General features: G+C 39.3%; 1 protein-coding gene across 1 annotated transcript in view; it reads left to right on the top strand.

The window, feature by feature from the left end:
• The first annotated feature begins 272 nt into the window (after positions 1-272).
• znf609b (zinc finger protein 609b) overlaps positions 273-13,124 on the top strand; it is a 110,479-nt gene continuing 97,627 nt past the window's right edge. The window contains exon 1 of the mRNA XM_030376382.1: positions 273-717. The gene's annotated coding sequence lies outside the window, so the exon portion shown is untranslated. The remainder of the gene's footprint in view (positions 718-13,124) is intronic.

Genomic DNA, 13,124 nt, shown 5'->3' with positions numbered 1-13,124 from the left:
AGACCTTGTAGGGGTATTCCATTTCCGGATTTCTAATTATTTTGATGTAAATGTCCCTTAAAATGGCAACAATTGTACTCTTATATTTATATTACATCTAACATTTTACAATTTGCGCGGGTTGTTGAACTGCATGCAAATAATGTTTGCACGTTGATCAGAAAGCTCAATCCTTTATTATTACGAATCCAGTTCCATATCTTTAGCACGATGCTTTCGAGTGACAGTTCATTCCGAGTGGAGCAACGGTCCTGGATTTCCCACCAGCAGCTCGAGCTGCTTGTTGGTTACATTGTATCAGTCTCCAGCTTTGGGGGGGATACGAAGAACCGCCGCGGCGTACATCCAGAAACACAAATTACCAAGGAATTAACCTGGATGGAAAGCTATTCCCTATTGGATTAATTTCGAGGAGATAACACGCGAAGCTTAAAATCTGTATGATTTAAACGCGTTTTGGTAAAATGCCCTCTCGAGTCGTTGTTTTCAATTTGGAACGGTATCTCGAAGTGTGATGGCAGAAGTCCAGTGAATCGCTGGCCTCCCCTCCTCTCTTGTGTTGGATGTCTTGGGGAGTGCATTGCCACTGGTTTCTGGTGCCTTGTTTTTCATTTTTGGTTGCTGTAGATTTAGTGCAATACACCGACTAGTTATTGTATGGAATATTCACCATCATGGGCCAACGTGGGCTTGGATTAGAAGTGGCTTGGTAAATCGGTAAGTTTCTTAACGTATTCTTATTATTGATAATGCTAAAAGTCGCTAGCAAGCTACTAACGTTGCGTGCAAAGCGAGCTGGCTAGCTGTAACAAACTCTAACCGTCACAGCATGGAGCAGCGAGCTAGCGTGCCTGCACTGGGAGCTCATTGTCTGATATACTAGCTAGCTAGCGCCTCTCATGCTAAGTTAGCCACAGTAGCTAATGAATACTTGAAGTTTAACCAAAGATGGTTATGTGAATTTGTGAACGTAATCAACTCTGGCATATTTGCAACGCTTGGTTTAAACCACACTTAACAGTAAGGCAGTCGAATCGATAACCCCATTGAACAAAACAACTTGTCTGCAGCTATACAGTGTTCGTCTATTATAAACGTTTATAATAGATGTCTAAACGTTATCAGTGAACAATTGGCATGCATACATGTAACACGTACCATTGCAGGGTCATATAACTGACGGTTGGCAGTTAGGGTTATGTCTTTATAACAGTCAATCTTTGATCAAACTTGTTAGTTTTGTTGTTGTCACATAGTTGGGGAGTCAATGACATTGATCAACCACTACAAATACTAAGTAAGTTAATTAATGTTATCCTACCGAAAACTCCATTATAGTTGATCAGTCATCACAGTAAACACACCAGGAAGAGCCTGTATATTAAAGGTTACAATTATATAGACACCAATATGGTTGTACAATATACAATGACACCTGTGCCAATGTTTGACCATGCCAAATAATCAAGTTAGAACTAAATTCGCTGAGAAATGATTGATTGTTTGTTTATTATAATCCCCCGGATCAGTCTGCCAAATAGCCTCTAATTGTTCACTGTGATAGATATCCAGCAGCCTTTTTTTCACCTCTTACATGATGTTAACAAAGTCATTGTAATTATCTCCACTCCACATTGATAATTCCCAAGGGGCTAATGAAAATGGCAATGCTACTTTCTCATGGGGACTCACTGTAGGTGGAAAAATCAAGTGTCCTGAATACTATTCCAACATGGTCTTCTTTTCCAACTGGGGATGTCTTCTGTAACACCTGCACATTTCTAGCAGACATCACTGAATATGTTTGATATATTGCTCTAGATGTACTAATCAGCCGTTTTATAGATGCATTATATTATAAAAAACATGTAATGGTAAATGGCAAAAATGTATGACTCCACAAACAATAATACCGTATTTATGTGTCCAATGCTTAACAATAAACAATCAAGTGTTTGAGCAAAAGCTCCTGGAACATTATAGCCTACACATTTCATTCCACTATCAAAATGTAATTTCTTCCTATAATGTCAAAATACTGCATTGTATAATACCAGCTGCTTATTTTGTCCAGCTGTTTTGCTCCTCTCGTAATATGGTGCTCTCTTATATTTTCACACATGTTAACCGTACCTCTCATGGCAGTTTGTAACCTGAATTAGAGAATAGGACTTCTTCAAGGGTCTGTCCAGGTTGTCATTGTTGTTTTAATCGTTTGTGTAAATGCCGGGTACTGCCATTTCCCCAATGCTTTCATAATGAATATATTCCGCAAACGGTCCTTCTACTGTATTTCAAACAAGATGCCTATCTTGGTAAGTCTGTAAAATTGGATACCAGCCAGGTTTTTCTGTTATCTGCAACATTGTACATATTTTACCAGTGGAGGTAAACATATTACAGTATTGGTATATTCTGCTTAGTGCAGGCTACTAATGTACACTATCATCTATATATTATTTGCTAGATTAACTGATTAAATGCCCGGCTCTAGCAAATATTTGGCAGAAAGTTCATTTCAGTTGAATACAGGGATAAGCAGAGTTGCTCTGTTTGCTTATATTGACATCCATTTAAATTGTCATGAATAGATATAGATTAAACATGATCCCACAATTGAACATAGAGTAAAATGGTTTTGCTTGTGTAGACCGCTGAAAGGACAGACAGTCAGACACCCATATGGAGAAGCTATCATGTAATCTCTGTAGCATAATCCTACTTCTTAAAAGTTCTCTCTGCTATAATATATCTCCAAGAAGACAAAATTGAATGATTGTTGGGCAGTTGGGTGTCTAACAGGGGCACATTGTCAAACTTGTTCCTTTAGTTAACGATCCCATGATGCCGTGAACATTTTTTTTGACTTCATGAGGTTTTCTAACATTAATGAGTTCCTCTAGCCTGCCTATGGTCCCCCAGTAGCTAAAAATGGCGTTAGGTGTTAAACGAGCATTAGCATTCTTTGTTATTTGGATAACTGTTCTGCTGTTGGTGTTATGGCGCATAACACGTCGGGTTCTTTGACGTCTCTGGTAGGGATGGGCATTCGATTAAGTTGTCTTAGTCGATCGTCGGGAGAATTAACGATCAATTAGTCGATTAATCGTTAATATTTTACATTAAATTAAAATAAATAAATTATAATCAATATGAAATAAATACAAATGCAGCGGGTTTTCCTCATTGGGACCTTTATTATTAGATGAACAACTCAGTTAAACCAGATCCGTTCAATAGTTATGCACTACTCTGCTCTTATGAGCCGGTGCTCATAAACATAACAAAAAATAAACACAACCCCAGTTTCTTACCAAAATAATAACAATAATAATACAAAACAATCATGTTATAACTTAACCAACCAGTCTACGGATTTTTGTTCAGAAAGATGAGCATGTTGACATGCTCTGGGGTCAGACGCGACCGCAGCCTGGGGACCGCCAGTCCAGCCGCCGAAAACACCCGCTCTGAGGGAACCGACGTTGCCGTGATGCACAAATACCTCCGTGCTAACTTGGCAAGGCGGGGGAACAACTTTCCACAATCCAGGGGCTCAGAAAGTTCTTTATTTCTGCTTCGATGCTAACCTCGCCTTGAGTGGAAGGCCTATAGTGCTCCCCAAGAAGTCATAGGATGATTTGTAGTAGCAACTCATGATATCTGCTATGAAATGACTTGCTTACCATTAGCATGTAGTTGAATAACACTCCGGAGCACCCGGACTGTTCTAGAATATTTAAAGAACAAGGCCAAAAAACGGTGTCGCCATTGTGGCGCCTCGCCATTGCGATACTGTAACCACGAGCGCCTGGTACCGTGGCCGCCAGCTGCTCAGGGCCATAACCCCTCCACTTTGACCCGCCTCTAAAAAACGACATGTTTGTGGTAAGCTCATTGTGGGACTGGCTCGCAGTGGCTGTAATTCTGCACCAAAGCTGAATTTCTTGAACAACTTCAAGTACTGTATTAGGGGCCCAATAACACCTATATAAAAGCATCCATAAAGTAGCATGCCATTGGATCTTTAACTGATTATGGTTGGTGAACTGATGAATTAAATGGCTTGCTGAAGGTGCAAGGTCGAGGTCGCACAAACAAATTTGGCAAAGCCAGTTTGAGGCTATAATGTTAAGTACAAATAAATCATGCTGTTAACACTTTCTACTGTAGGAATATTTAGTTTGAATTTAACTGTACTTTGAATAAATGGTGATAAGGTTGAAAATATGCATGCCCCAACTATGATAGAAGTATAGGATACAACCGTTTGCAGTATACGCTAAATTTGATGACCCATGCAAGTTGATGCAACAAACTATTGGATACGAATGTAATAGTTTCAACAATATGCTGAACCTCACCTAGAAAATTGACCTCATTAACTTGGGAAACATACATTCAGCGTTTTCTTGTGTTCCCACCCCTGCAATTTTGTAAGAATGAAAGGTTCACTAAAGCCGCCTTAGCCTTTCTTGGAAACATTTCTTTATCTCTTGTGTTGAAAATCAATGAGCCATTCCTACATTTTTAAATCTTTGCGTACGCTGCCTGAGAATAAATATATATAACTGCCTGAGGTTTTCAAGGAAAGTGGTGTAGTGTACAACAACAGTTTGCTTGGGTGACGCCTCACAAGTCGGTGCCAAGTTGTTGAAACTGAAAAACCACACAATAACAGATTTGAAGCTGAATCCTACCTGAAAAGTGGTTCACCACAATTCTCCTTTCCTCTACTTGTGAATACTAAGTTACCGGTAATAACTTTTTTGCAAGTGAACAATTGCTGTAATTCCCACTTCATCACGCAGGCAAAAGCTGTATCATGCCAAGTATATGTCAATTGTTTCACTCACAGTATTATTGTTATTTAGGACTTTGTGAAATCGCTGGTCCAATAGAATGTTTGTTTTTCATAACGTCACTCATTGAAAGGAATAAAGGTTCATGTTTAATCGTTTTGTAGTGTATTGTGTTGAGAAAACTTTAATATCAGTTAAAGGTCTGGATATATATCTATGGCCAAATTATTTTAATGAGGATTTGATCCATTATATACCTTGTAATAAGTTTGCTCCAACACAAAACCGGGTAACTAAGAAACCGTGTGGAAAGAATGCAGGTTTTACAATGTTTGCTAAGAGGCCCAAACATGAGATTGCTTCATGGCAGGGGAATTACGTGGGCTATACAATGCTCCAAGGCAAAACATCAGTTGATGAAAAAAAAAAAAAAAGGAAACCTTTTAGCATACCTGCTGAAAGCTAGCTGGCAATCTGTAGCATCTCTGGGGGGAGAGGGGCTGGGGGCTGTGGACCAGTTGGATGATTCCATATAGGTCGTGTGAATGTGAAGTGCAGGTTTGTTATCACAGGATCCACCTTCATCCTTCTCCTTTGGCCTAAGCTGCTCTAATTTTGCCCTACAATTATCCAATACACTAGTGTTCCATCTAAAAGCACAAGATTTATATCATTTAGCATTTGTTTCTAGGTCTTCATCTTGATATTGGCTTTCTTTTTTCACGTATAGTACTAAATGTTGACAAGGAACTCTTTAGTTTAATGAATTCTGTAGGATTCTTGGTCTTTCCAAGAAAACCTGGTTGTATTTATAATACAAGTTTGTTTTTTAATGAAATATCTAAATGGACTAGAACACAGCCTCTATGCCTGCTAAAGTGTTATTACTTTGGCAGAGCTTTGTTATCCATCTTGTTGTGGGATTTCAGCCCATGTTCCACTCATCTCCCATGCAAGCCAAATATTGTCAGTGCTTGGGTTGCAGTGCTGCTGAAATGCTTTCTCGTTTGCCTTGGCCTTGAATTGTACTCCTATTTTGCGATTAGGGAGCATAGGCTTATCTGATCTGATATCTTCAATTGAATGAATGCTCTTTTGACAGCTGCTGGGCTATGGATACCCTAAAATACTGTAGAAGGGTATGTTGAGTCATTTGTAGTATGTTGTACACACGGTCTATGATCATTTTATTCATCATATTGCAGGATTGTGTTCATGAAGAAAATATAAACAAATCAAAAATCAAAGTACAAAATAATTGTGTGTTTGAATGCAGTCCATTCCCTGCAGTTGGCCAAAAAATTATTTCAAGACAGTCAATACAAGAGCTGCATTGTTGTTCCAGCGAGAGTATTGTTTCATAGGTTTTCATGTTCTCCCGTTAAGCCATTTCCTTCCCCTCATTGTCACACATTTTATTGGACACAAACCTGTTATATAAAATGGAAAATATAAGATATGTCCTCATTATTGTTGTCACCTCTGAGTGAGTGGTAACGTCCAATGAATACGTTTTGTTATAAGTAGCATAAACTGGAAAAGACAGGTTTGCCCTAGGTGTGTGTAAAGTCAGCGAGCTGCATCCTCCCTGCTCTCAGCAACTTCAATCAAAGTGTCTATTGTGCAACAATCTTGACCTGCAAGGCCAGTGGCGGTAACAGTGGAAGGCTGTAATTGCATTCGGTGACAGAGCCATCTCAAGAACAGCACCACAACTCTGGAACTCTCTCCCCCAACCTGTCCGCGACTCCCTCGCTTCCCATATTCAAATCCCGTTTAAAAACCTACCTCTTTTTCCAAGCCTATGACCTCCCCTACCCATAACCACCCTTATCCCTATCTACTATCACACTCCACCTTGCTTCTGTTGCGCTGTCGTCCGCTTGTCCCCCCTGATTCTCATCTCCCTCTTCTTCGTGTTTTATGTTTAGCTTCTTTGGGTCACTGAAAAGCGCTATAGAAAATGAATGAATTATTATTATCATTAAGGGTAGGCTGCAAGTTAAGGCTGGTTGTAAATATGTAGCTATATATTCCTGACAATTTCATTTTTAGCTTTGTTAGCTGTTTGCCAGGTATATAATTTTAATTTCTTTCTACATCCCTTAAACACCCTAACAGAAAATGTTATACAATGTTTTGTTCAGAATCTGGCAACATTAAAATTAAGTCCAACACTTTTTACTATTTGTAATGCCTTAGTAATATTTTGTCTAATCAATTTAATAATTATTAATTATGACTTATTAATTACAAAGTAGGATGTGGCACATGACTAGAAATGTCTTTCCATTGTTACAAACAAGGCAACTGCGCAAGACTAATATGTCACGTTGTCCAATGGAAACAATAGCACACTACATCTCTGACTGTCAAAGATGTAGTGTCTATTGTCTGAGGTGCAGCAATCGTATGAAGTTTAGCCAGCAAAGTAATTAGATACAGGTCTCATTGAGTCCATTTTATGAAAACGGACCTGGACGAAAATCCCAGTTAAAGTTTTGAATTTGTACTGGCTGTTGAGTAAATTTTCCCTGATAAAAGATTGCTTGATTAAAGAACAAAGTTGCTAGCAAATGAGTAGGGATTCGTGGACAAGTTCAGACACGGCTTATACGGTTTTACGTAGGGCTAAGAAGGCATTTGCTATAATGGAGTGAGGGAGCATTTATGGACTTATTCAAATTGTTTTTATAGTAATGATGACCCATATAACATGCATAGCACATGAGGCAGAAAACGGACCTCCTTTCATGATGTAAGGCAGTATTAACAGGGGAAATACACAGCTGGGAAGCATACAGCACAAATTGAAAGTACGTTTCCCAAGGCATTTGTCATACTTCCAATAGCAGTCATATTTTAGTGTTTGAGTAGGTAGCAGTAGATGACTACAAAACAGGCAGTGATTAGATATTTCATTATAATCATACAGTACCTTCATGGACAGCTGTTCAAGATACTCATACTGCTTCAAAGGGAAAACGATGCATGAATAGTACAGAAGGGATGTTTTGAGTCAATGCCGAAGTGGCTAGTCGTCAGCACTAGAAATACTAGTGTTTAATGCATTGTTTTGTGAGAAAGCATTTCTGCCGTGATATGAATAGCAAAGCATAATCTAATCCTTAACCATGCTTTTATTTATAGAATTTACATAATAATTGACCCAAAACATCCAATTATTTATGTAAATGAGTTATTTCATATCTTGTTCAAAATTCTCCACAGCGTTGTTCACCCTGGTAGGGAACTGCAGTCAGGCGTTCTGGCGTCCGCAATAAGTTGGTCTTTACTTAATTTTAAATCGCAATATGCAAGATTGAGCCCATCCCAGTTGGCAGGCGGGAGACTTTGAGAATAAAAAGACAATATCCGTGTTCTGTCCACTCTAACTGGCAATTGTGTGACGCAAATTAGCGATGCGTGGCGTGAGTTGGGAGGTTTTGGTAGTGTTTGAGTGTTTAGATTAATACATAATTTATTGGATGTGATTTTATTGATATTATTGAAATCACTTTTGATCAGCAATGACTACAGATATGTCCCAGGTAAGTTTAAGCTACAAGCTTGTTAAAATGTAACATATTACGTATCTAAATACTAGGGGTGTAACGGTACACAAAAGTCCCGGTTCGGTACATACCTTGGTTTTGAAGTCACGGTACGGTACAGGACGGTACGGTTCATATTGGGAAAATTAAAAAAAACTGCTTGTTTGTCAACAACGGAAATAGGCCGTTGATCAGCAGCATGAAAACACCAATAGACTTGGTTATGGCTTTTGCCCGTTCTGAATTCCCAGACAGCGGTTGTTGAAATAGTGTTGTGAGCTGGGTTTGCACAGCTCGTTTTTTTTCCCAGAAATGGTGAGAGTAACACCTGATGGTGCCTTTTCAAATGCATGTGCATGCTAAAGTGCTGTACGTAGACACAGAGAGCCCTCTCTGTAGCCGGATATCCTGTTGGAGACCTTCTCCATAGCTTACGTAGCAACTCATGATATCTGCTATGAAATTACTTGCTTACCATTAGCATGTAGTTGAATAACAGGCTATAGGTAAGTTTAAAGTGCTCTCAGTGACATCAAATCTTAACAATGTACGAAAGAGTGTTGGGATAACCACTCGAGAAATACTATCTCAGTTTAGAGGGAAAAAGCAGAAGCTGCTAGTTGCTAAAAACAACTTAGGAGTACATCATCATTGAAGACCTCGCTGATAAAGGTAAAGGCAGAGGACTGCATGCTCCACTACTCCCAATTCCTTTAGAGTATTATTAAGCAGTTATTATGTTTGATTACAAAACTGATATTTGAATATCCGGTTAACATTTAAAAAGTAAATAGCAAAAATTATACCTTTTAAACAAATCAGCAAGAGGTCTAATTTGCAAATAAACACATTTCAAAGAATGCATGAAATAACATTTGAATAAAACGAGGTCAAATTTAAGAAATAGTTTAGCAGAAAGCAAAGGCTATTGTTGTTATTTTAACCTTGATTTAATACAATGGTCTGGGTTGGAGCAAGTCTCAGATCTGAAGGAAGTTTATTCCAGCAATCTGTTGCATAGAGCTGAATCCTGCTGTGACTGTGTTGAGTTTTAGTTTTTGGTCTTTGTAAGAACTCAAGCAGCTGCATTCTGAACAAGCTGTAACTGCCTAGGATTTTTTTAAGGCCTGCAAAGGGACCGTAACAATAATCAAACCTGCTAGAATAAATGTATGGCAAAGTTTTTTTCCGTCTTGTTTGACATGAGGCCTCTTATTCATCATTTTAGATGATGTTAGGCAGTAGGGGTGTAACGGTACACTGAAGTCACGGTTCGGTTCATACCTCGGTTCAGACATCACGGTTCGGTACAAGTACAGTACAATGAAGAAAAAAAAAAAAAAAAAATGCAGAAGGCAATTCGTTTTTATGTTTCAGGTTGTACCACCTATTGTCATACAGTCTCTCTCCTGAGCTATCTGCAGCAGCCTGAACTGTGTAATCTAAGATGTAAACATCCCACATAATCTCCAGACTCCATCTGTAACTTGTAAACAAAATAACACAATAAGTTGTGAAACGGAAAATTCAGCATGTCTTATTTATGAAAGTGCAAATCACACAGAATTTGCGCATTTACACCGGAGGGTGCGAGTCGGTTCGCTGCGGCTTGGTGGAGTAGTGAAGGTGCGGTTCGGCGCAGCTCGGTTACGGCTCGCATTACTACCGCCGACAGTACCCTTATGCAGGGCTGTACGCTTACTTTTTAAAATGGTAGCACTGGTGCTAGCATGTGAAAAAAATCAGTAGCACAAAAATAATTTTGGTAGCACGTATATTACAGTCAAAAAAATAAAAATACTATATGAACAGAATAGGACGTATATACAAAAGTAACACTATATGAACAAATTTAACAGTAAAGTGACAATGAACATATTAAATAGTAAAGTGACTATGTTGAATGTGTTCACCGAATCAGCAGCCAGAAGTGGTGAACACATTCAACCAAATTAAGTAATTACTACAAATTTAACAAACACTTATTTATTAACCTCTGATGTCCTTTCCCCTACCTCGAGGCAATATTTACAAAACATAGACTTCTTGGTTTGGTCGTAGAACAGCCAATTGAACGTTTTTAACCACTGGGGGTTAAACCTGTACGTTTTCCAGTGGGCCGAGACGGAGTCATGGGTGGAGTCGGCTTCGTCCGAAGGTGCCGGTTCCGTGCTTGTGGTCGCCGAGTCAATCTCTTCCATACGTGTATTCTTTTTACAAGTTTCCATCTTTATTTGATGAAGAAGAACTTCCGAATACAGGGAAATATCTTTTCATTTTTCTGTTTTGCTTAAAAAGTGAATTTCCCGCGACCGTTACAAAGCCTCTTCCTCAACGTGCGAATGTTCGGGAAATGTAGTTTTTTAGTAGTCGAGCGGAACTGGCGAGCCTATACCTCAAAATACATTTCCCAACATTCAAGGCTCCCATCATGCTCCCACACACTCGTGCTTAGTGGCGCCATTGAAAGCCGTACAGAAAGACGTATTTTTTTCGGCACGGGTCCTTCTCACCCTTTCGCACCGGTGCGAGTGGACTTGTATTTATCTTCGCACGCTAAATATTTCAATAGCAAATGCGATCAAAACTGTCGCACTGTACAGCCCTGCCCTTATGGCGCATTTCCAGTTGAGGGTGCGGGTCGGTTCGGTGCGGCTTGGTGGAGTAATGAAGGTGCGTTTCGGAGCAGTTCAGTTACGGCTCGCGTTTCCACCACCGAAGGTACCCTTATGGTAGGGGGGGCTATCCGCGATAGCAGTGGAAGCTACGTTAGCATTGTGAGCTCATAGCACCCCGACACAGTGTTGCCTGCTAATAAATCAAAGGTAAAAGAAGAACATGCACAATGAACAAAGATCAATAATGTAGGACGGTAAACTTTTGTGCGACATTTTCTTCAATAAACGAAGCATTCGCCGTTGTCCAGAAATACCTTGCGGATAATGTGATTGTTTATTATTACCCTGTCTCACGGAAATGTGATACTGTCGACCAATCAACGGACGACGTGTGTAGCTCGAACTTGCCGGCGCCCTTTGAGGCGTCTCAGTTGTCCCTGAAGATCGCGTATCTAACATTAGTTTGGCATTACATTAATCAATTCGCCCACCAGTTTTTTTTAATTTTATACTGTGTATTCTCCGTGTAAATCTGTGCACCGAACCGTGACGTCTGTACCGATTCCTTTCAACATGAATAAATATGCATCGTTCACCCCTAGTAGGCAGATTTTTCTTTTTCACTGACTTGATATGGCTGCTGAAATTTTCATCTGAATCCATAATATACATTCTCAAGGAGTGGGACTCGAGGCTTGGGCTAACATTTAGTCTCAACTTTGGCAACGAAAACGCTTATCTAAGTTTTATCTTTATTTAGTTGTAGGAAATTCTGCCACAATGCTAAGCTGGTACGGTCGCGGGTTGGCACGCCCTGTAATTCCACTATTTCGCCTATGTAAAACAGCACTTCTATAAATGAAGTCCCTCAAGGTTAATTGTCTTAACTCCATGGCCAACATTCTGAGACAACCATTAACATCCACATTTGCCTCAAACAATGTTAGGCTTACAGCTCATGCAAATATTTGTGAAATAATGTTCTTGTTGTTCTTTTAATTGTTTGTTGCTCTGATTCTGTTTGATATTGTGGAAAGGTTGTTATGTTAGTGAATAATGCAGAGCATGATGCATTTTAAATGGCATCCTTTTTGGTCTTGTCACTTTTTTGGTCATTTTTCTTAAAACAATTGTAGCTGAAAATAAACATAGCAAAATAACAACTAATAGCTTCAGTCATTGAGGGCAAAAAATAGACCCAATGCTAGTTTTACAAATCAAGGTTTTGCATCTTTTCCTTCTGCCCTTGTAGTCCAAGACATGCTGCCCACCAGCTTTTAAAGTACAATGCTGCCACTGGTGGATTTGTATCAATTCACATAATTATCCCTCCCTGCTATTTAGTAGTTCCCATAAACACCTTGAAACAACTTGAGTCTCACATACTTATGCCACCATTCGCCACTAGCAGTGCAAGCAGGCCAATGGCCACCAAGCACGCAGTCCTTCCTCCCTCACTTTAAAACCACCAGCCGCCACTGTACACATGGAAATACATTTACCATGAGATCATGTTCTCACTTGCTGTGTGTGTATGTGTTTCCGTGTCTCTATTCTATTGCTACCACTTTGTACAGCTGACAACAGCTAATAATAATAATATTATTTTTAAGAATAAATGTGCCTCCTTCATGAGATGTGCGTAGCTGAATAAGGCCGCTGGCCTACGCTACTGTATGGATTATATTTATAACATCTGTCATAATGCTGGTACTTTATATAATATTTTCTGTGGTGGTACGCGGTATATAAAGTTTGAGAACCACTGGTCTACGGCATTAAATTGCCACATTTCTTTTAAATAAAAATGTAGGTGATCCAGCATTAAAGCCTTGTTTGAATCACATTCCTCCAGGGTGCTTTTTGCTAGAGAAAAAAACAGAGCGAGCTGCACAGATTTAGCAGATAGGGAGTGTGAGATGTTTATGTCTGAGTCGATGTCTGCAAATGTGGCAGCATCTGCAGTTGTGAATCCTATTTCAAGGAGTCCCCTCCTGTATGAACGATCTCTCATTCTGTTTACGGTGAGTCATGCAACAACTTGCTATTATTACTCGTAAATTAATTATACATAAATCATTTAGTATTTTTGAGCCTGGTTCGTGAACCAAAGCATTCTTTGGTTCATATAAGCAGGGGTGCACATAACT

Source organism: Gadus morhua, chromosome 14 (genome assembly GCF_902167405.1).
Source record: "Gadus morhua chromosome 14, gadMor3.0, whole genome shotgun sequence".
Classification (NCBI taxonomy): domain Eukaryota; kingdom Metazoa; phylum Chordata; class Actinopteri; order Gadiformes; family Gadidae; genus Gadus; species Gadus morhua.
The sequence above is the reverse complement of the archived record's forward strand: the minus strand, read 5'-3'. Positions and strand labels throughout refer to the sequence as shown.